The following is a 25162-nucleotide window of genomic DNA, read 5'->3' as shown; positions in this document are numbered from 1 at the left end:
AATATTCTGTTCTTATATTAGATTTCTGGGATCTTTATTATTATATGACTGGGTATAGTTCTGTTTTGGTTGTAAGTAGCTGGAGTTCTGTATGCCTCATACATCTTTCCTTTTCCTATGTTTGGGAACTTTTCCTTAATTGTTTCTGTGAATAGCCTTTGTAGTTCCTTTGTTTGGATCCCTGCTTCTTCATTCACATTCTTTATTCTGAAGTTATAGATCCTCTTATTGTCTTCTAGCCTTTGTATTGTTACTGCTTGTTTCCTTGTTATTTTTAAGAAATTTTTCCTTTCATGATCCCACATTGTAAACCTGTCCTCCAGTTCAGATAATCTATCCTTAGTTTCTTTCAAGCAGTTTTGACAGCTTTCAATGGAGTTTTTAATTTCCTAGTAATCTTTTTGAACCTACTTCATGTATTCTATATTTTCTCTATTTTCTTCATCAAAAAATTCTCACCTTTTTTATGTTCCTCCATTTTTCTATTTTTTTTTCTTGAGAGGTGCTTAACATTTCTTTTATTATTCTATTTATATCTTGCTTTACTTGGTAAAGTACTTCACTTTTGAACTCATCTAAAAAATATGGAATGCTTCACAAATTTGTGTGTCATCCTTGCACAGGGGCTATGCTATTCTTCTCTGTATCACTCCAATTTAAGTATATGTGTTGCTGAAGTGAGCACAATATAAGAATTTATTATAAATATCATCTCACTGCATTCTCTTGATAATCTTACAAATTAGAGGAGACCAGTAATGAATGTAATTGCTGAAAAAATACTGCACACTACTTACTAATATTATCATGTATCTATCTATCTATCTATATATATATATATATATATATCATATATATAACATAGATAACAGATACAATATACATATATATTTAATGACTAGCTTGATTAAGTATCTTTCTAAAATCAGTTTTCAAAATGACACAAATAAATACCTTCTCCCATATTTTACCACTATTATGTATTGGAAACATGACGAGTGAGGAATCAGGTGGATATAGTCCTCTACCCTGAATTCCAACCAAGCCCTGAACTGTCTTCAGTAAGCTCTCACATTGCTGCACTACCATGTCCACTCTGCATTCACACAAAGGTTTTTCTTACTGATTGGCACCTTTACTGGATTTAGCCTTTAAATTTCTCTTTTATTGAATTTATTGTCAGTACCAAAATTTACCTGAAGGATAGTATAGTAATTTTTTTTTTTTACTTCAGTGTGACATCTCTTATTTTCTATTTATTTTTTTCTGGTTCCTAAGTAATAAATATTTAAAGAAATAATAGAGGCATTAGAGGTATAATATGGAATATTGCTTCTGCTCCTGTAGTGCATTTAGAGAAATGGAAGTTTTCTTTTGGCTTGCATATGCCATTTGAATATGGATATACAGAAAAACTAAAATCTGTAGTCTTAGTTTTTTTCTACTTTGTTTAGAAAATGCAATGAAAAAATATTGCTTTCCTCTGAGACTATGTGCTATGGTTTAACATGAATTACTGCAATTGCTAATCTTCTGTTTGTCCTTATGTGAATTTTCTAGGATGATTTAAAAAGTTCAGTAAACAAAATTAAGATGGGAGCTGGTAACAATCCTTCTGAATCTCACTGCTGGGCAGAAATGCTCTTAAATTTCCCTCATCAGCTCTTTCTCTCACTCTGTACAGTATGTTTGGGATGTCTTCCTAAAATCATCTGATCCTCTCCATTCACCCAACTTTTTGCCTATTACTATGTTGCCTATTTCTGCTGACTTAAAAATCCAGTTGTCCACTCAATATTGCTTCATCCAGTTCCCTCCTAATCGTAGCTCTTAGAGTTACTTTTGTCTTCTAGACTTTCAAATCCCAGTATCACTCAGGGTGAGATTCGCTATGTTAGTAACAAACTTCAAATCATCTTATAATAATAAACTATATTACATATCCATGTTACTACTTTCCACCCAGTTATCAAACTAAGTTTGAGAGTATTCATAGAAGGCACAATTGACTTTAGGTTTTTTTTGTTTTTGTTTTTGTTTTGTTTTTTTTTTTTTCTTTTTTGTTTTTTGTTTTTTTCCGCTTCTGTGGGCAACCATTGTTCAACCTTCTTTCTCTTATTCATCTTTAGCTTCACTTGAAAATTCTATGTATTACCCATTAAATACTCTTCCTTTTTCTTCAATTTTACATGTCATATTTTTCTTAGTCTTTTATTTTAGTTGCTTTCAAGTTTATCCCCTTATATAATATTTAACATTGATATTTTTGCAAAATTTTAAGCATTTTTTGTTCATTTAAAAACTAATTTTTCCCACTAAAGGGGAGTTTGCTAAAGAGTGTTTATATCTTTAGTATTTGAGTTTAATATAAATTGTTTAGTTGTGATACGTAATGAATATTGGTATGGTTTAGTTATCACCATACCCCCGACAACAAAATTCCAATTTCAGTTACTACCTCTACCATGAGCATTATTATATAAAACAAAAGTTGCTGTGAACCAGTAATACCACTTTCTTCAAACTCCGTGTGTGGCTAGTCATTATGGATCTGTTACTGAGTTCACACACAGTCAAGCCTGCAGTGAACTTGCCTCCTTAACTCCCAGTAATAAATCCATGTGCTATTTTACAAAAAGAAAAATGATAATCAACAGATGAAACATTAAGCAAATGGAAAGTGATTATACTTTAAAAGAAATTCAAACAGAGCATGAAATAAGACTAACAAATAACTCACTATGGAAATAATACCGTCATGATCTGGGAGAACTTAAGAAATATTTCTCTTCTCTTCTGAGTTAGTCTCTTTTTTCTTTTACTCTAAGCATATTTTCTTAATTCCACTGTGCTTGGCTATAAAACCTGCTTTATAATCCTTTCTATTCATGTATACCTCAGTATCATCTCACATTTGGGCTCCTCTAAATCTATTCTGCTGAATGATTTGATATTTCTTTTATTCTGGAAGTCATCTAATTTTATATTATATTTTGGATACTGTTAATATAACTATAGATTCTGTTATATTCTCTTAACAAGTACTTTTAATTCTTTGGCTGGCAATTAATGTAAAATTTAACTGCAAACTATTTAATAGCATTTATACACAGAACTTACAGCCATATTTCTCTTGCTATCTCCTTTTGTCAGTGCTCTCTCAGTTTTCATTACGGTTTTGTCCTTTGCTTCTCTTAGCCTCAGTTGCTACAGTTTGGTCACAGTTGGCATCTCAGAAGGTACTAACAGGGGACTGACCTTTTGTCACTCTTCAGAATGTTTTTAATTGCCAGTGTTTGGATTTTTGAATTTTTATCCAGATTTTGTCAAATTTGGTTTTTTGCGGGATTGTGTGTGTTTGTTTTTGTCCTTCAGAAGGTCTTTTATCTACAGAACTTTGTTATTTCTCAAACTGCAACTTGTCTGGTTTTTGTTCGTATTTCAAACCTTCTCTCTAAATATTTCTATTCTCACACAACATACTTCATGTTCCTGGCGTCTGGGGAGTTAGAGGACTCCAGAGAAGACACTGATTATCTGGCTGGGTTCCTTTCCTCAGTCTTGTGGGCAAGGAATGCAAGACTTTGGCTAGGTTGACTCAAAGTTGAAGATGCTCCAAACAGAATCACAAAGTCAGGTTCAGGGAAGAGTGAGGTCCTGAGAAAGAAAAGTACTGCAAAATAGAGGCTTATTTATAAAATTGTGACAAAGCTGCCCAGCAATAAGTTGTAAGGTAGGGAGAGTTCAAAATTAGCTTTTGAACATGGGCCCTTTTTCCATATTTATAGGAATAAAAAGGTCCCTACAAGAAAATGTTTCAAGGGTTAGTATAACCTGGCCAGTCAGGGTCTTAGCCTTTGCTTCTGGGGTGCAGTAAGAGTAATGAGGTCTTTACTGATTGGTTTCCTATAAGCCAGTTAGGGTTTGTTTGCATTGGTTACAGTGGTGAGCTGTTGCTGAGGGCCACGGTAAACATTTGCAAGCTAGTTGCTAAAACAACTAGTTTACACTTTATTCATTTTAGACACTCAGTTGGACACTATTGTACGACTAATAGAAAATTCTTAATAAATATCTGTTGAATTACTTTGTTATTAAAAACTATTAAGTATAAAACCAATAAAGTAGAAATTAAAGCAAAAGAAATAAATACTTCTAATAAAAGCACACGTAATTTTGATTTAAAGTTGATTATGTCAACTTTCCATTGCTGGAAACAGTACCCAAAAACAATAATTTAAAGATGGTAAGGGATAATTTGTCTATGATTTAAGGGGCTCAGTTCATAGTCAGCTGGCTCCAAGGCAGAAACATGGTGGAAGGACATGGCAGAGCAAAGATGTATAGTTCGTGTTGGTTTGACAGTGAAGTTGAAAAAGGTGCCACCCATAGTTCTCAAGGGCATAGTTCTCAAGTGTCTCCAGGACTCACAGGAGACACTTAGAAACTTTCCAAACAGTTCTCCAGGCCCATGCCAAGGCCAGTCAAGTTGATACAATTAAGCTTATCTGTCACAAAGCATGCAGTTGAATGTTTTTATTTTGTTGTTAAATAATTGAAGTTTATATAGCATACTAATATGTAGAAATGCATCACCATAGAAGCTCCTTTTACTTTTATTATTTTCTACTTTGATACGTATTTTCACAAAAATCTGTAAAACTTCACTGTGTGCAAATGAAAGCTATGTGTACATACTGGAATGTCTTTATGATTCCATACACAATAATGAGAATGTTGATTTATATTATTGAATTCTTTCTCATTTAACTTAGACAATGAAACACTAACGTGATAATTATTTGTACTTCGGTATTTTGCCACACAATTACATTACATAGCACACTCTAATGTTTCTTTGATTTAAAAATTTCAGAATTCACAGAGAACTTACCAATATTAATTTTAAATGCTAATATATACTCTCTCCAAAGATAACAATTGCATTCATTTTTCATAGATTTAATTAAATTTTCTCACCTTTTAAGACTGGAGCAAATAATAAATAGCATTTACAATAATTAGTAGTCTAGCTAAAGAAGACAAAAGAGATTTCAGCTTTAGAAAAATGTGCTTTTGGAAGACCCACCTATCAAGATCATAACAAGCTCACAGTGGCTTCAAAAATTTATGGATATTTGTACATAGCTATAAACTGTTCTGCAGGGCTACCAGGAATAAATTTCTGAAAGAAACAGAGAGAATTTTGTATGTAACTTAAAAAAATTTTAAGCGAGGAAGAACAACAAATGTTACCTATTTTACATTTCAAGAGCTCTTTATTTTAGTCTGTGGCCTAAGAAGTAAAGGGAATTGACAGAGGCCAGATGCTTTTTATGAGGGACTCATAAACATTGGGACATAAATATATTTTGTTGGGTTGGGGTTTACACAGCAGCACAAGTACCTGCCTGGCAAGCATAAGGTAGTGAGTTCAATTCCCAGTACTAAAAAAAAATTTAAAAAGATGAAAATCATTTTGGCATGTCTAGTAAATGAATTGTTAGGCTAGCAAATTAAGTTAATCATTTGTGTATTTTCCTAACATCTATTCCAATGGAATAAGGTCTGCTACCACCTAGATTAGATCGGAAAGTGAGGAGGGAATCAGTTTAGAAGAAAGAAATAGCCAAAGATGGTTCAGAATTATATAGCTGAGAAACTATATTAAGAGCAATATGTAGGACATAGGAAATTAAATCAAGAGACTCCAGGACTAAAGTGCAAAAACAAAATGAAATTGAGAATGTACTTTCCTAGGCAAGAGCTGAAACCTTGTATCAAGATAAATATGCAATGATCAGAACCATAAGAGGATACAGTTCAGAATAACTCAATGCATAAAAAACCACTTAATTTCAATAATTTACCACATTTTATTCAAAAATAATTTCATTAAAATGGAGTTAATTTATGCTTTTATTCTTTTTGCTGTGAAAAACAACATAAAGGCTGCAAAAGAAATCTTTGGAATTTGAATGACAAAAATGTGTTCAAAGTGTATTATTTGATTAAATGAGCCAACAAAAAGGTCAATGTTTTACATAAAGTATGTTTATAAAGTGTCAGTTTAATCAATTATAAAGTAACATAATGTGAAAAATCAAACATAAACTATCTCTCAAGATCACTGATATGCTAAGAAAAATGACACAATGGGACTGAATAAAATTGTGAGTTTGAAAACAGAATATCAAGAATGATTTTATAATGAATCTTGACTATAAACGATATATTGCATAAAATAGCAGAAATGAACACTTTACCTGGCAAAAGACTTTTACACTGCAGTCAAACACATTTTCTGAAAAACATTTTCTGATATCCTATCTTTGATATGTTCTGTTTTTGTTTCACTCTTTGTAACTTGCAAAGAACTTTCCTCTTTCTACAGCACTTATATATTTTTGTATTTCACTTATTTTCCTCAGATTTCACTTTTTAATATTTCACTTTCTATTAGGTTTCAATTTTTAATCCTGTACCCTTCTCTTTCACTTTTCAAAATAAACATTTATGAAATAAGTTTTTGGATTACTAATTCTTCTATTATGGGATTATAATGATTAATTTTTATAACTGTTTGTAAACTGATATATAATGCTTCCCCACATAACATTTTTAAGACTTATATTGGGCCTTCAACATGAAAACAGTTTGAAGGCTGTAACTTGAGAGATGGAAAAATTGAGTGTTTGCTAAGGTTACAGATATTAACATAAAAGCTGTCAGATCACTAATCGCAGTGACAATATTCTTTTTACATGCAGTACTTCACCTTATTCATGATTTTTGTTAGCATCTTAGGATAATTAAACTATTAATGATTTTATAGTTATTGATGACTTGCAACTAGATGTTATATAATTTTGCAGAATCCATTGTGGTTTAATACCTACAATATTGTCTTTAATTGCCTGAGTAGAATTTTATACTATAAAACTGGATCAACCTTAATATTTATTCTTTGTAAAAGCATTTATAAGGAACTGAAATACATAGCACATCATTTTTAAAATTTTGAGGAATAAAAAGAAAATTTAGGGCCAATATTTAATTGTTTAATGTTTTATTTCACTAATCAAAGTTTTTTATCATTTTACATAATGTTGATGAGTGCATAATTTGGAAATAGTTTTTTGTTTTGTTTTGTTTTATTGAATTCTTTGAATCACACCATTGAAAATTATGGCAATATAGTACGTATATAATGATTTTTTATGGAGTTTTCCCTTTTCCAAAGACATTTGACCTTTTCTTTGAAGTCATTTTATTGCTGAGTTCTGTACATTCAGTGAACAACAAGTTATCAATTGTATTATGGAAAAATTCTACACATTACTCTAATACAGCTCATGCGAATATTTTAGAGAAGAGCTATTGAAAATTAAAAGCTTTAAGCAGAATCTGAAGTTACCTTCCACTGTAAACTATAGGTTAAATAATTCACGCATATTTATAAACCACCACTAGAGGAATTCATAAGTACTATTCTATGATAATGTCCTACATCCTCACTACCTATATGTGTAATGGTGCATCTAAAGTGATTTAAAGTCTACTTTTTATGATTAATGAAATTATTTTTGGTATTAGAATTACTTTGAAAAATTAACCCTTCTTGATCATTTGCTGTATGTGCGGCACTTCATGCAGGTATAATTAATATATTGATATTAACATAGAAATACTATAAATGTTTTATATTTGTAGATATAGTAGATTAATTATGTCCACAAATTCATTGACTTTCCTCCCATTGAGAGATGAGCACATTGCTATCTCTTCTTGAATTTGTTCTGGCCTCTGGCTATTTTAATTCATAAAACATGTTAGAACCAAGGTTATACCATATGCATGTCCACATTTAAGGAAAGCTGGAAGTTGATGCGTTCTTTCTCTTGGAACTCTAATCTCTCAGTAAAAAGTTTATCATGATACTACCATTCTTCAGTCAAGAAAAACCCACTGTAACGTTACTTTGAATGGCTATGCTGAAGCACAACAAATACTCTACGAACTTCCTGCTGCTCCAGCCCCCAGCCACAAGGCAGATTTTATCCAGTGTTTTTTGTTCACATAATGAAATATAATAAATTTTACTTTAAGCCTTTAAATATTTTGGATAATTTTTTTTCCAAAACCAGATCTCTGAAGAGATGATCTTTGGAGAACTCTGTCATTATACTAATAATGGATTTTGAGAAATCTATTTAAACTTGTATTATTGTATTATGGAAATAATAAATAAAATGATGTCTACCATATTAAAGTCTTTTACTATAAATAAAATGATAATATCTATCATATTAACTTGACTTCTAAGGCAATGACTATGTTTGTTTACAATGTGTGACTCAAAATATAATAAATCTTCAACTCTTTATATTTAGCCTGTATTCCTTAAGAGGTCCAACAGTAACAGTATGTCCAGTTGCTTTCTAAGTTCCTCCACTCAAGTTTCATAACATTTCAAACTCCTGTATTCCAACTTTCTGTATCGCCTTACATATTTGCCCCTTTTTTGTGTGTTTCTTAACCCTGAACAAGGCAATCCATCTGCTCATTTCCACAAGCAAAACCCATAGTCATCTTTAATGCTTTGTTGCCTAAAAGTCTCCACTTTTTCTGTATGCATGACAACTCAAAAGATTTTTCACTTTCTTCATTCTCCCATTACTGTCCCTCCTTAATAGCATTTCACAATGTTGCAATTACTTAATTTCTTTTACTACTTCCTATTAATGAAAGACATTAATGTGATACAAATGGTTATATATTAAGCACTGAAATTAAATTAAAAATTTAATAATTGGTTATTAAAATATAGAACACTTAAACTGAAAAAATTTAAGCCACCATTTATTTCTATGTTCAGTGTTATATTTTAAGCACATAATGAATATTAAGACCACGAAAGTCCAAGTTACCATGAGAAGGTAAATTTTTTCCCTCAGATGTTTGCCTCTACCTTAAGAAAAAGTCAATAAGTCAGAGTACATTTAAATAAAAATGAAACTAATGCCAAGCAATTTATTTTTAATTTGCTTTTGAAAAAGTCATATATTTTTATTTTGCTACAATTACTATTAAATGAATTACCTATTAAATTGAATTTTGCAATAGCTATGTTTCTGTAATATTCAACAATTTTTATCCTAATTATGTGCATATAAAGGTAAGGAATGTCAAATAATAGATTAATTTAATTTTGTTTTTCAATGGTAATTGATTTATTAGGCTCTCTGAAGTGAGTTATTCTTTTGTAGTAGAGTTTAAAAATTTTAGATTCAGACACTTGTCTTTGAAATTCTGATAAAAGAATTCATACTCAGAAAACTTTATTTGCATTCCATAAAACATCTACTTGACCTACAGAAATAGGTATTTTCTTCATTCATATAAAATAACAAAATCTATAAAATTATTATTTTGATCACTTTTTAAAATATAATATAATCCAGTGGGTATGCATTAATATTTATTGAATAAAATATATTAAATGACTCTGTCAGTTACAGTCAACTGTTAAGCTCTGAAGACTGTCAACAACTGACAAATGTAACTCATTTTTTAAATTTTAGCTTTTTATTGTTTATGGTGTATGCTAATGATCTTATATTTTTATCTTTGCTTTATCTTATATTTTTATCTTTGCTTTATCTTTGTTTTTAGCATAATACAAAAACTTTCAGTGTTTTGTTATATTTGAAACTTGGATCTGCAATACTTTTTCTATTGTCACTATGGTATGGTAGTGTGTACGCAAGCAAATCCATCACTCTGAAGCAACCTGATCTACAAACAGTTCTTATTTTGGAGAGTTGAGCAGATGGGTTTGAATCATATACTAGTAAAATAGGTACCACACGAAAGTTCTCCAGAGTTATGAGGGAAAATGTTGCCTGTCAGTTTCAGTGTCTGAAAATTTATAGATTTAAAATTCAGTCTAAATTTTTCGTAGGTGGAAAATCTTTCCAGCTTTCACTAATTTATTTTGAAAAAAATATCTAATTTATTTTGAAAAAACATGATAAAATTTGTGGAGAACCTTGTGATGTTTTGAGGTTATGTTACTGTGTCAAATCACGTGTACTGAAAAACTCTTTCAATCTTAGCATGTGTTTTGACAATTTCTAAACATCTCACACTTCAGTGTTTTAAAAAGTATTAGGTGACACAAAACTATTGATCATTTATATTAATTTGCATGTGTTGTGACACTTTCCTTGATAAGAAAATACTTCCATATTAATAACCAGCTAATAAATCAAATCTAACTAATTTGGAAGTTCATTTTAAAGTTTAAATATGATATGAGAGAAAAGAAATAAATTATAAATGTTGAATCACTGTGGATATGCATACTTGAAAATAATTTGAAATACAGAATTTAAATGAACATTGCTTATTTTTATCTAAAGTAGCAAATATTTAATATTCTGGTATTTTCCCTCCTGGACATTATATATACATATTAATAAATGAAATTCAATATATTTGTGATATTGGTATCATAATGAACAGCTTTATATTGATTATTTTACTAAAATTTAATTATAATCAATATATTTAAACAGTACCTGATAAGCCACATTGTTCTTCATTGTTGTATAGAACTTAATTTATTTATACATTGTTCATTTTGAAACTATTTAACTGAAATGTATGCATAAGAAAGACCCAGTCTTGTGAAGAAGTTATAAAAAGTATGGCCCAGTATTTTGGGAAACAGAAACAAGTTTAGTATGATCTTCCCTGGTAGTTAGGGGCTTAATTTTGCATGGCTTTGAAGAGTACACATGTTCAGATTTTATCTTAATGCAATAGATAATTCATGGAAAATATAAAGAAAAGAATACATGATCTTATTTATATTATACAATATAAATGTAATATTCATCTGTTTCCTGTGAAGAAAATAGATTATAGAAGGTAAAAATGTTAAATAGAAAGATGATTTATTAATTTTCCCATGTATTAATGCATATTAATTTTACACAATATTGGGTTTCATTATTGCATTTTCATATATGCCTAAACATATTCAAATCCTTCATTACCTTCTCTTATACCTAATATTCTCTCTCTCTCTCTCTTATACCCATCCATTTGTCTAATAATCTTATTTCTAATTTCATGCCAAATTTTTAAAGATTCTCCGTATTTGGAAAAACATGCGCTACCTGATGAAAAACCATTTAAATGACTACTGCAGAAATCAAAAGAGAGATAAAAGTGGTTTCAATTCATATCACATCACTGGACTTGAAAGTAAATAGATATAAGGCAAAATAGTAGATAAATAGATAGATAGATGGATAGATATCACTGAAGATAGAAAACTGATAAATAGAATAAAATTAGTCCTCTGTTTTTCATGAACAACATTGTTTATTCCTCAGTTGAAGAAATAAGGAAATTATCATTGTTTGGTTTGGTTAAGGTTTGTGTATTTATATATTTTTAAAGTTTTGTCATTTTTGTTAAGTGAAGCGATGGGATAAAAATATGCTGTATGTTAATTTATATCGCATTAGACATGTAGGTGAAACATGATAAATATTTCAAAATAGTCTGCAACTTAAGAAGTGCAGATGAGAGTTTTCAGTTTGAAAGTCTCAAGCATACATGAAAGCCATAACAGAAGCAGAACAGTAACAACAGCAGCCACACTGGTTACGAAATAGAGTAGGATCTTCAAACAGTCAGCTGACGGAAAATTTAGTACCTTGAGAAGAAAATATTTTTGCCAACAGCAAGACAGTATTTGAATTTCATAGAATTTTTCTGAATAATATAGAAATGGTTATCAAAGGGTTTCCTCATGTAAATAGGGACTTGCTATGCAATTTGATTATGATTTTTTGGTTGACTGATTGATTGATTGATTCCTGGAATTGAAATCAGGAGTCATGCTTGCCAGGTAGGTGCTGCACACTGAGCTAAATCTGCAGCCCTGAAATTTGTTTTTTATTTAAGATTATACTTTCATACTTGAGAGTCTTCTTATGTATAATGATACACTTGTGATCTTAAAAGTGATTATAAAGAAGGAAAATTAGTGTTATAATTTATATCTAGGCTCTCCTCACCCCGTGCCTCATGTGCTTGTAAGTAGGACTTTAAGGAGCTGACTAGATCATGGGTGTGTGATACTCTTCACTAGATTAGTTCACTGATGAGTTTAAAAGCTCTAGCCTGAAAGGAATGGGGGGGGGTCACTGTGCATGTGTCCTGGAGAGGTATCTGTCCCTCCTCTCCTCTTAACCCGTGTTCTGCTTCCCGCCTGCCCTGCCTTAAGCAAGCCTCTTCCTCTATTGTATCCCTGTCATGCGACTCTGCCTTGAAGCCAGCTGAATACTGCCCTGATACCTCTACAAACTGTGAACCAAAACAAAACTCTCTTCCTTTAAGTTTCGGTGCTACATATCCCAGTGACAAGAAAAATAATTAAGACAAAGATTTAGAAAGGTGATTCCCTAGCGTATGAGCCTTCAGCTAAGAAAACTTTAGCAATTAGTGCTTTAAGGACAGGTTGCCTGTAAAATCATAGAGATCTACACTCAGATTTCATTTTATATTTACTTACACTGTGGCAAGGAAAACTCTTATTCTGCATTTCTAAAAGATTAAATTACTCTTTGGAATATACGGTCAGGTAGGAAAGCAGCCTCTGAAAGGAACAAGTTCCAGCAATGTTTATTGAACAACTGCAGAAGGCACTTCAGGGGTAAACTTACCTACAGTTATTTATAACGATATTTTACAGACTGATAGATTTTTTTTATTTCGTTTTATATTCTGTAAAAGACCATCATATTCATTGTTTTGGTCCAATTGTCTACTTTTCTCAGTCTTTAAAAACTGCTTGTATAGGTTGATGGACTGTGTTTTGGCAGATCTGTACAAGCATATAATATATATATATATATATATATATATATATATATATATATATAATTTTCAAACTGTCATCATGTCTTTTTCCCAACCTTCCCCTCCATTTTCACACTGGGGGTGTTTCTAATGCATAGAGGTAATTTTACTCATATCTTTCCTACACTGAAACTGCCAAACATGGGCAATTTTGCCATTTTTCAGATCAGAATAAGAACCCACATCCAGGACTTTCCTTGAGAAAATTCCTATTTAATTTTTGAGTAGATGAGAACTTTTGGCTATTGAAGCAATGAGCCTAACTCACTGAAAATGAAAGTCTGAAATCCGTCTGCTCACTTTCTTTGCTTTAACTGACTGACCCAACAGCTGCCAGTCAGCCCCGCCACGCTCCCTGCAGCTCAGTATTGATTTTTTGAAAAAGTTGCATTGAGACAGCTGCTCTCGAATCTAATTTTTCCATTCAGTTTTACTCTCTATTAGTTTAAACAGACAACACCGTCTCTTTCTTAGTAAAATATATGTGCCACAGAAACACACAAACAAGTCCTAGAGCCTACGGCATTCATTAAACTAGAAATACCGTAAACATTTATTATATCAAAAAGAGCAGACTGCACACTCCTGACCCAACAACGGATATGTCAAAATGATGCATTAGCTGAATTTTGCTTTGCGCTCTTCTTCTTTTCCGACCTGAGAACAAACAAGGTAGTGGTTAGAAAAAGGAAAACAAAATTGGACCCTGAATTGCAGAATAAATGATATCAAAACTCTCTGCAGATATAATAAAAGTAAATTGTTAGAGGTCATTACTTTTCATGTTTATTGATTTTAGCAGTCAATATCATTACTCACTGCTAGAAAAACTAATTTATCATGAAATCCCAAATAAGAAGTTAAAATAAAGACAAAGTGAGAGCAGTTTTATAGTGGGTAAAGACTACACTAATCAACCTATGTCAAAGAGTAAAGAATTGATAGTCACTTATTAAAAAGAGTTTTCTATAGTTACTAAAACATGCACATTGCATAAAAATAGGACCTTCATTTCTTAGGAAGTGATTATTATATATTATGTTAAAATAAAATTTTAAAATGAGACAAGGATAAGATACCTTTTCCAGTTGAGTATATACCAATTTATGTATTCTAATACTGGTGTTCAGGTTTTTGGATTTTCCTGACAATCTAACTGCTGTGTTATTAATAACATTGCAGACTCTATCATTTTCACAAGGACAGGAATCTTGTTTATCTTTCACTTGTTTGCACAGTATCTGACATATTAAAAAAAAAAAAAAAAAAAACCCGATACATCGGCTTCAATAAAGGAGGGACCTGCACATTGAACGTGGTTTTAAGGAGACTGAGCCATCAGCTTTGTGCAATGTTTGGGTCTGCTGACTTCTGTCTCAGAATAATATCCTGTTACTTCCGTCACACATTATGTACAGAGGGCATAAGGCGAAAACAGAAGCAGGAAAGAAGCAAAAAACCTCCATGAACTTTCCCCAAGGGATTTGCAGATATTGGGTAACCAACAACTAAGCATAAAATTGTTGATATGCCCAGAACTCTTTTAGGTTTTATTGTGTATGCCTGCATCTCTGAAGCAAAGAATGATAAACACAGCTTTTTAAAACAGTGTAATCTCTATTAATGTATCATTTGGGGTCAATCACCACAGAAAGATGGAATCATTCACTCCTTTAAATGCTCTGGTTATCAGTTACAACACCAGTGAACACTTGCACGAGCTTAAACTAAATTCATCACACAGATTTTATTTTGTGGTGTGAAATAAAATATTTTTTCACTAACCAGGACTCAACTCAACTTTACTCAAAATTTATACAGTTGAAAATAACGATTAGTGCATTTTAGAAACTTGAAACTTTTTTCTTTTTTTTTTGGTAACAATACCAGAAGGCATTCTTGCAGGCCATGCCAAACATTAAAGGCATGCAGAGCAGAATGCTCCAATTTGCATTCTCCCAAAAAGGACAGCTCAACCAGATTTAATGTATTTTGGCTGGCAATTTGTATGCTTAGTCTCTGACTAACATACTTTACTTTGAAAGAGCCAAGCTATAAAGCCTAGAATTAAAGTTTATAATAGGAAGCCTGATAGAGCTGTCTCCACTGATATTGTATCAGCTCTAGCAGTAGTATAATTTGTGTCTTAAAGAGATGAGAGTGTTTCTACTGGATTAAAAAAAAGCATAGTGGGCTTTAGAATTATTCTGGAGAACTTTTCTTCTTTTCTGCATATTCTGTAGTATTATTAGAATGCTTCATGTTTATGTAGGGTAATACGTTATATATTTATTTGTGGGCTTATTTTGATTTTTAAAATACTGGAATATTATAAAACATGAGGTTTTAAAGAAAACATCCATGAGAGGATGACTTCTGTTATCTTTGCCCTCTTCTTTCCCTGCTTTCCTTGCATACATTTAATGGAAAGGAAATTGTGAACAAAGAATAAATGTGGAATGGAGGGGGGGTTTTATCAACTTCTAATATTCACTGAAAAATTTCCATATGCGATCCAATTATTTATTTTAAGTTTTACAAATTAAAAGTTGCCAGTTTTGTTATATTTTATTTATATTTGTCTATCTTGAGTATTCTTACTTAATTTTTAAATTTAAAGTGTACTTCATGTATAACAAGTGTATGATTGTAGACTGGGACATAGGAATATATACTAGCTATAATATCATAACTGGAAAGAGTCAGTTTTATTTTACTCATTAATCAAGACCATATTTCTTCTCAAGGAGAAAAATGTAACCTTGCCATGTAAAGATAACATTAAGTATTTCAACTTAAAATCAGATGAGTTACTGAGTAATTCTCAGTCAACACATGTATTCTCCCTCATTATTCTGCTTTGTATTTTGAATGACAGCTTATCTTTAGTTTACTGGTATTTTAGGCTTTTGTTCCCTCCGAAACAGTTCTTGAAATGAAGATCCAGTATAGTTAATGGGGAAATGAAGCCAAGAAATAGAAATATTAGTAGAACAATTAGGAATTAAGACAGGAAAGACTATCAATAATGCGTGGTTACCAAGTAGGACATTAACATTGTGTAAAAAGGCCATTCCTGCTTGATAATTCTAGGAATTTGTAGACGTTTTTCTCCTAAGATGTAAGGATGAAATTAATTTAGGGTGCACAGACTCTCATCTATCTTTGACTGGGAGCACTGGCCAAAGGCAAAAGGAGTGTTTCTTTGGTGAGAGAAAGACCTTAGGCAAAGGGTGCAAAAGGAAAGCCAATGTTGTTTTTCTATTATTCTGTTTTGAAAACCTACATCACTTTCACTGTTTTCTTTTGATTGACTTTATTCTGTTTTATTTTGTTTGGCTCTATGCTCATTAAAATTAAATTAAATTAAAAAAATAAGTTCCTTTCTCAAGTTCCACTTGAGCTTCAGAAAGTTACAGATTTATTCCTGTAATGACTCTCTTATCAGCAAGGTAACACTGGCTAGTGTGGTAATGTGGAGTTTTCTGCAGGCATCTATGAGATGTGAAACGCCTTTTAAAATTTTGCTTTACTAATAACTTGCTTTTGTTTTACAAATATATTCACTAGTAAGTGGATAAACATCAACCAACAAACAAAAAAGAGAGACATCTTTACATATAATTTGAGAAGCACTGGTTTGGAAAGATTCTACCACTGATCTCAGGTCCCAGTCACAGAAAAAGAGAACCCAAATTTTCACATTTAGGGAGGTCTAAAGCACAGAAAATGTAAGAAATATGCATCTCTTTCTGGGGAAGACCTCAGAACTCTCTTAGCTTACATAGAGATAGATGCACGCACAACTTACGTGCTTAAATTTTACCTTTTGGAGTTCTTTGAATCTTTATGACAAAATATCTGGAGACCAGATAAAATCTAATATAATTAAAAACATTATATATATATATATATATATATATATATATATATATATATACTATCTAACTACTTCTGACAACATAAAGTCATGAGACTATATATATATATATATATTTATATTTATATATAAATTTATTATTTTCTATATTCTATATATATATATATATAAATTCTAATTTGTATATATCATAATTAATGATTAAAAATAGCAGCTTTAGTTTTTAGAGAATAGGGTAACTCTAATCATATGTATGATTTGCAATAAGGTTTTGATTCAAGGGCCAGAGAATCTCAACTCAAATAGAAGAAATTTAAGAATATTTTGTTGTTTGCTTAAAAACTTAGGTGGACAAAACATGCGAAGCGCTTAGTTTATTCAGCTTAAATGATAAAGTATCATAAACTGGGTACCTTATATATAACAGAAAATTATTTTCCCAGGTTTAGATGCTGAAAAGTCCTCAATCAAAGTTACTGAAGGAATTTAATACGAGTAGGTAATTTTTTAAATAATCAAATGGTAGCTGTTCCTTGATTCTAACATTTTGATAATGTAAGTAGTAACCTCAGCACGTATGGGAAAATGAATGTTTTAAAATTTATACTCCAAGAGAATGTAGGAAACCCGTTGACAATATCAATTTGGCATTAAAATGGGGCTCAAGGGACTCTATAGTTTATTACTGATCTTTCCTTGTCTGGTTTCAGACCTTAGGAACCGTATGCACGGTTACTTATACAAATGGAAGATTGACTCTCATTTATTATTTGCTAGATTTGAAGGATGATAACTCTTTTTATGGGGGTTCTCTGGCATAAACAAAATAAAATAAAACAAACTAACTAAAACAAAAGCACCAAGTCTGTAGGAAAAACAGCCCCTGCTTTCCTTCACTGGTTATGAGTCCAGGGCCAGGGTACTAGCTTTATCCTTGAGCTGTGGGGAGTGTGTAGTTCACCAGAGGTCCTAGAGTGAACCTATGTTAAACAAGGTTAAACATTTGGTCTCATTGCAGTTGTGTAATATTCTGGAGCCAAATGGTGCCTTAATGTTTCATTTTTGGTTATCCTTCTTTCCAACAATTTTCTACAAAGAATTGAGAAAAAGTGCAGTTTTAGTGAAGTTGTCGCATACTTCATGACAGAGTTCTCTGGTTAAAACTAGCCCAAATGAAACCATTTTGTCTCTCACCTTGCTCCTAAATCCAAAGTAGGCTGGCTAGGGAGAAAATCCAAAGCCCACTTTGCAGGCTGGACATTGCTCATGGACAAAGCTGCAGGCCCCTTTGCTCAGCTCTCTCTAGATTGCTGCTGTGATGTGGAGAGGACTCCAGACCCCATCTGAGTAACTTTGCCTAATTAGAGGATATGGCTTTGCCACCTGAATGAATGTGCATCTGTTTTCAGGGTGATTCTTCTTCAGCTTGATCTGTTTTTCAACTTCTCAGGAGCAGATATGGAATTGAATTCAAGCCCATTCAGAGGTTATTAAGCTTGGGAGAGAATTGACACAATGCAATTTAATTAATCAATGACATTATAAAAAAGATATCAATTTATTACAACCAAATACCAGCCAAGCAGATTCAGTACTGTTTCCTGATTAAAGCCTTTGCTCCTTGTAGCAGTAAGTTGGAAGCCAAATATTTAATCTAGTAAAAATAAATTGCTTAATGAAAATCACTATAAATGTTTTAAAAAACATTATCCTTAACAATAATAAACATTAACTGAAAATTCTGTCATTTAAAGAAGCAAACTGCTAACCTGTGGTTATTCTTTCAGTTAGCTTTCTCTATAAGTAGCTTATATACTTGAACTTTTCGTTTATAAACAGTATCAAATTATGCACTTTATACATTAATTATGCCAAATAATAATTTACTTTTTAGGAAAAGCCTTGCAGATATGATTTATATAGTTTTATGGTACTAGTTGATATATGCAAGCACCCTACACAATTATAATGTTGGTTCATTGTATTTAAATTGTTAACTCTGTGTGTGTGTGTGTGTGTGTGGTGTAATACTGGGGACTTGAAAGTTAAACTCAAAGCCCTCACACTAGCTGGTTCACAATTCTTTTCTAATTTTTTTATTATTTTGAGATGGACTCTCACAAACCTCTCTAAAATGGGCTGGGACTTGTGATCCTTCTGCCTCACTATAGACATGTGTCACTTGACCCAGATATCAAATATTTCCTACTGTGATCAAAAATAAAAACCTAAAACTCAGAGTCCGGCAGAGTAGCTGAGGCAAGAGGACCTTAAATCCAAGTTCAGCCTGGGAAAGTTAGCAAGATCCTGCCTCAAAATAAAATAAAATAAAATAAAGTAGGAATGTAGCTTAGTAGTCTGATCATATTTATTTACATTTAATTTCAGTATGTTTCTTAGGGTATATAGAAATGTTTTTACCTGGATTAGAATATATAAACATTATTGTGATTCATTTTTCCAGAAACCTTATATCAATATTTATTCCATTTTTGACATGTTTACTTGCCAGTTTTGACTTATCTTTAGTGAACTGCTTGTTGAAGAATGTTGCCTAAGTAAGGAAGGGAAGAAAGCTTGAAGAGAGAGGAAGGAAATGAGAAAAAAGAGCAGCTAAAATAAATCATATGTTATGATTTGTGTTTAAATGTCCCCCTGACACCTATTGCAATCACAGAGGCAGCTGAATCTAGTGTTTGTGACTGGTTCCTTCTCTAGCACCAGGATTGGCAGTGTGAGTGCTGCACCTGCCCAGGGGTGGGAAGCTTACATACACTATAAGGGAGGAAAGGGGGTGTGATTTTTCTCCTTTTGCCATTTTTGTTCTTGTCATTTGCTGACATCATGGACGGCTGCCCCTCAGCCATGCCACTTGTGGTGGAACCAGATGAATATGGACTGAAACCTCCAAAAAGTGTAAGCTATGTAAATCTTTCCTTTCTTAACTTTGGACATCAAGTAGTTTGTCTCAGCAATGAGAGAAAAATAACCAAGATAGAATTTGTTATGAAGAGAGTCTTAGAACTTAATTTGGAAGTCTTTTGAAAGACTGACCAAAGAGACAGCCCCTGTATGCTGTAACTATATTGGAGACTCTGGTCAGAGCCTGGAAAATCAGAGTAAGATGGATGCTGCCAGTTAAGATGAAGCTCCAGAGGGTTCTATTGAGAAAGACTGCATCAGCTTCTGGATCCCATTGTGTTCTGACTGAAAGTTGGTCTGCATTTTGCTTGCGTTTAGAGATATTTCCTGAGTGACAGAAAAATTTTAGTGCTGTCTACTGTTGGAATGATGGCACAGTTACTTCTGAGAGCTTTTGACCAGATGTATGTTGGAAATTAGAGGAAAGAAGCTGCAGAGTAATTTGAAGCATTTGGCCAGTTGAAAGGCTCCAGTGGAACTGTGGGTTGCAAAGATGAAACGGAGGAGAAAATAGCTATTTAGAAGAACAGGACAATGGAAAAATGAACTGAAATATTTCATCTAAAGGGAAGAATATGTTTGAATTTCAGGAAATTCTTATTTTTTAGTCTTGCTATGCCAGGTTAAAAGTTAATGGGAATCAAGGACTGTGATTGCAATAGATCTTTTAATTTTATTTTAATGTTGTTTTTAAATGTCTGTAACCTAGTTAATTAAAGTATTATGTTTTAACCTTGAATTTTAGCCAACCTTTTAATATTTTGCTTTTGGTGCAAGACTAAGTATAATAAGAATTGCATATATGTAATTCAGCTGTTGCCATTGTCAGAGGGGGTTGGGGCCTCATTGTCACTGAGGAGGGCTGTGATACTTTTCAAGAAAGGCTTGCTCCTTATTTTGAGAATTGCTTCTTGGCTTTAGTGTAGAATCCTCAGCCTGCCAGCACAGATCCTTCACCCTACTGGCACAGACTTTCTAACTTTCACTGTTGATCTTTGGGCCTGCCCATCATAGATCCATGAAGTAGACTTGCATGAGTCATAGTCATGGGCTCTTAGCCTCCAGCTGGACTCATGGGAGACACTGTCAAGGGCTCTAGGGTTTCAGCTGGCACTAATGCAGGTTATTGCCATGGAATGCAGGCCCTTGGGTAGCTTTTCTAGGTCTTTAATGTTGTGGATAGATTTCCTGTGCTTTCCTTGTAGTTGACTCCTTGGGTGACCATTTTAAATAATATTATAAATTATGTGCCTTACCAGTAATTTTTCTCCTTGCAACTCCTTACTACAATATCATGCAGAGGTACCAATTCCCTATGATGAGTGTGATCATTATTCATATCTGAATTGTACCAACAAACTTATTTTAAAAATAAAGTACATTGCCTAATTTGTCTATTTGTGTTGGTAGGGTATTTATCAATAGGTATACCATCATAGACTATGTACTAATTAAACTTTATCTTATTGTTACAAATATTCTCCCAAATTGATGGCATTTCCTTTCATGATTTTTTTAGTATAAAATATCTTATTTTTAATCAGTTTTTCTGTTCTGACCTGTATTGTTACGTTGTTGTGCCCTCTTTTATCTCAATTTCCCCCCCTTTTTAAATTTAATTTATTTTTTATTTAAGGGAAAACTTTTTTAAAAAAATTAGCAGGATATATTATAGTAACTTGATTTGAAGCCCTGTAATGCTCTCACCATCTTTTTTTGACTGATTTTACTCTATTCTGTTCTGTTTGATAGTGTCAAGTTTGAGGGTATAGGCAACTACTTTGAAAGCAATAAGATTCAGTTTGATGCTGATTCTAGTTTGGCTATTATCTTCTTTTAAAGTCCTATAATGTCTCCAATGTTTAGGCTTCATTGGTTTTGTTCTTTACTATTTTGTTCAATTTTATTACACCTGATAATATAGGCAATTCTTTTGAAGGTAGCAAGAGGCATTATAGTAACCATTGTTGATTACCTTATATTCTGTTTGTACATCATGTACTATGTCCATCCTTTGTTTTGACTGACTCTGCTTTGTTTTGTCACATTTGGTTTTATTCTCTTCCAAAAAAAATGTAATAAGAATTGTGGGAGTAATAAAGCCCCAAATGTGTAAATGTTATTGTAAAAAATGAGACGAAAAGGAAGTGCTCTAAATGATACAACTGCAGGTGTGTTTAGGTGTGTAAGATGGATGACTATATTACTAAGTTTTTGTTGTATCATTGAACACAACTGTTTGCAGTCTCACTGTTTGAATGTCCACTTTGTATGCTTAATTTTGTAACTAGAACAACTATTTCTAAGATGACAATATGTAATCTATTAACTAGTGATTTCTTACTGATTATTTTTTGAAATTCTGTATTATTGTACCCTTTTACTGTTTTATTTTTTTTCTTTTTTCTTTAAATAAAATTTTTAAAAATCTTATTTTTATCAAATAAAACTCTTTTATCTTTTACAGTTTTGTGTTGATCCTTGTTTCAAGCTCTTTTAAGTGCTTTGTTAGCAATCAACTCTTTAGTGTATCTGAAATGACCTGAGGTGTGCCATAATATCTCCATTGGCCAGAGATCTGTAGTCCCTTTAATTCACTGGTTATACGAACTAGCACATAAGGATACAACCTTCTTCTCAGATAACTTTTTACACTTGCAGTTTTGTTCTAACATTACTATCAACCTGACCTCACCAGTTTGGTCACACTGTGTGTAAGTTATGCTGTGTGCACATATTAATCTCCTCTAACTATATTTTATTAAAGCTATAATTTCTAGTTCCAACTTCTACCTAGTTATTCCAAAGTTTTAAAATAAGTTTGATAAATCAATAGAAGTGTAAGTAAATACATATTTATCAACTTTAAGAAAAATATGACTTTAATAAAAAGATTTCCCATCCAGCAATCTAATGTTTATCTTCATATTTTGTTGTATTTATTTTAGCAAATTCATTCTGTTATATTTGTCATGCTTTATTTTCCTATTTTTCTTACAGGATGTTTCATGTGTCTTTGTATAGGCAGTGTATAGATGTGTGAAAATACAATGTTTAATGCACTCCAGTACCTTTTCTACTGTTCTTTTAACGATTTTTGCATATTTTCCAAACAATAATAACTCTTTTCAAACAAATGCCACTGTCTCACTACTTTCTCTTTACTTAAGGTAATATCTTTCTTTAACTAAGCAGTTGCTTTTGTATAGTAAATTGCTATCTTATAGCCTTCTTTTTTTCCACACTTTCCAACACTAATTTTCCCCAGATATTAGAGTACATTTTTTTTTTTTTTTTTTTTTTTTTTTTTTTTTTTTTTTTTTTTTTTTTTGGTGCTGGGGATTGAACTCACGACCTCGCGCATTTGCTAAGCAGGTACTTATGCCACTGAGCTAAACCCCCGGTGTTAGACTACATTTTCTAAGTCTGCAAAAAGAAACATTTAGAAAATGGTAACTTGCACCATTTTTTTTCCTGATCGTGTCTCCCAATTTATTATTTTGAGACCTAGCCATGGTTTCACTGCATCTAAAACTTTAGAAAGATGCAGGACTCAGATGATTTCTGTGTGTTTGATTGAGAAATTGTAAACTGAAATCTTGAAAAGTCTTCTTATCTAGACAACCTAGTTCAAGTAAAGAGATTTCTGAGTTGCCTTGAGTAGAAGTCAGCTCCTTGGCAAAAGTGTCCTTTTGAGAAAGGAAGGAATTTTTGTGCTGGTTTATTCCTGCTCACTTAACTGCTTGCTCTTTGTGAAAGGCAGGCTGCTTTCCCCAGTTCAAATATAAGTGGAAAAAAATTGTGGTATTTTATTGGTTGAAATTCACTTCTGTCTTGTTTCCAAAGGTACAAAGAAGCCTTTGGAACATTCTTTGATAGAACAGGGCCAGATTTCCAATTCTAGAGTTGATGGATCAACTAAAAGAAACCCCTTTGTCCACAATCACAGCCCCCATGTCCTCTCTTGATCTTAAAAGATTCTGCAGATGGTAGAGAGCATCTCACACTTGCTTCCATAGAGAAGTGGTTATGGAAGGAGTCTACGACTAGAAAGAGAAGAGCCAAGATGAAAATTTGAACTGTTAACTAATACAGAAGCAAAACTAGGGAAAAATAGAGCAATATGTTAATAGAAGATACAAGTAAAAAGTCTGCAGGAGATTTAAATGAACAAAAGATTTTGCAAAACTGCAAAAATAGTCATGAGTTTTGATTTTTTAAAAAACTAAATATGACAGATTTATTCTTTATAGCTGAGAAATAAACATCATCTTCCTTATTTATCTGTTGGTTGGGATGTAGACTGCTTCCAAGATTTAGCTGTCATGAGCTGTGCTCTATAAATATGGGTTTGCATGCATCACTGTAACATGATGTCTTTTACTTTAGGGACAATATCAAGACAACATGTCGAATCTCTATTTTTACTTTTCTGAAGAATATTTGTTGTTTTTTGAATATTGTAATGATAGATATTCTTCACTCAAGCTATATTAAATTACATAGGTAATATGTTTTTTAATGTTACTAGATTTATTAGAAATCTAATCAAAATAAGAACTACTCACTGATAAGTAAGTAGTCAAAGTGACTATAAGTACATCTCTCATTGTTCTAAGTGTATGCACATCTTTTTTTTTTATTATATTATCTTTCTAGGATACAAAATCAAAGTGAGAACGGATCTGCATGTGGAAAGAGAGAAATGCAGAGTATCAGGAAACCAGGAGAAGAAGGCTCTAAGGAGGGAACATTTAGAGGCTTAGGCCAAAGGTGGTCACTAGGACTGCAGTTCATGTTTAAATTTGTAAAAGCTTACTTATAAATAAAATATTGTTTCCTTCTGAACATAGCTATATAATTATTCAAGAAAGAAAAAAAATCACCTTTTATATCCAATAAACACCATCTCTGGTAGTTAAATAACTAGAAATAGAATATCATTGATTTAGTAATTAATTTTTAAAACATGAATAAACTTCAAAGAACGAAGTAATTACATTTTAAAGACAGAAATCTGAAACACATTTATAAAAACAGGGATGGAGATGTGGCTCAGTGGTAAAGTTCTTGCTTTGCATGTGCAAGGCCAAAATTTGATCCCCAGTACAACAAAAGAAAATTCTATAAAATCTTAAAATATTTTTCTGTGTGTGTTTACATGCATACTCATATATTTTACATATATAGGTTCCTAAAATGCACAAACGAAATTTTCTAAAAATCTTTATGTCTAGTTGTTCCACATTCTTTTGTGTTTCTGTTTTATATGCATCCAAAAAGTGTTGAAAGGTACTCAGCTGCTCAATGTTTACCCTGCATAAAGAAGTAAGCACTGCATTCCTCTAGGAAGACAAATGCTGTATAAGAAAAAAAAAATAGAAGTTAAGTAGTCTAGGCTCACATTAAATGCATCTACTT

General features: G+C 32.1%; 1 protein-coding gene and 1 non-coding gene across 5 annotated transcripts in view; one reads left to right on the top strand and one right to left on the bottom strand.

Annotated features, from left to right (window-relative positions):
• The window catches only part of Galntl6 (polypeptide N-acetylgalactosaminyltransferase like 6), a 993708-nt gene that overhangs the window by 174668 nt on the left and 793878 nt on the right, over positions 1-25162 (top strand). The window lies entirely within an intron of this gene.
• LOC111756614 (U6 spliceosomal RNA) lies at positions 579-685 on the bottom strand. Its single transcript, XR_002791045.1, has one exon. It is a non-coding gene; the product is annotated as a U6 spliceosomal RNA (small nuclear RNA).

The sequence above is a fragment of the Cavia porcellus genome, unplaced genomic scaffold (genome assembly GCF_034190915.1).
Source record: "Cavia porcellus strain 051 isolate PalLab524CR breed Dunkin Hartley unplaced genomic scaffold, mCavPor4.1 scaffold_24, whole genome shotgun sequence".
NCBI lineage: Eukaryota > Metazoa > Chordata > Mammalia > Rodentia > Caviidae > Cavia > Cavia porcellus.
This window is presented reverse-complemented; position numbering and strand designations above follow the sequence as displayed.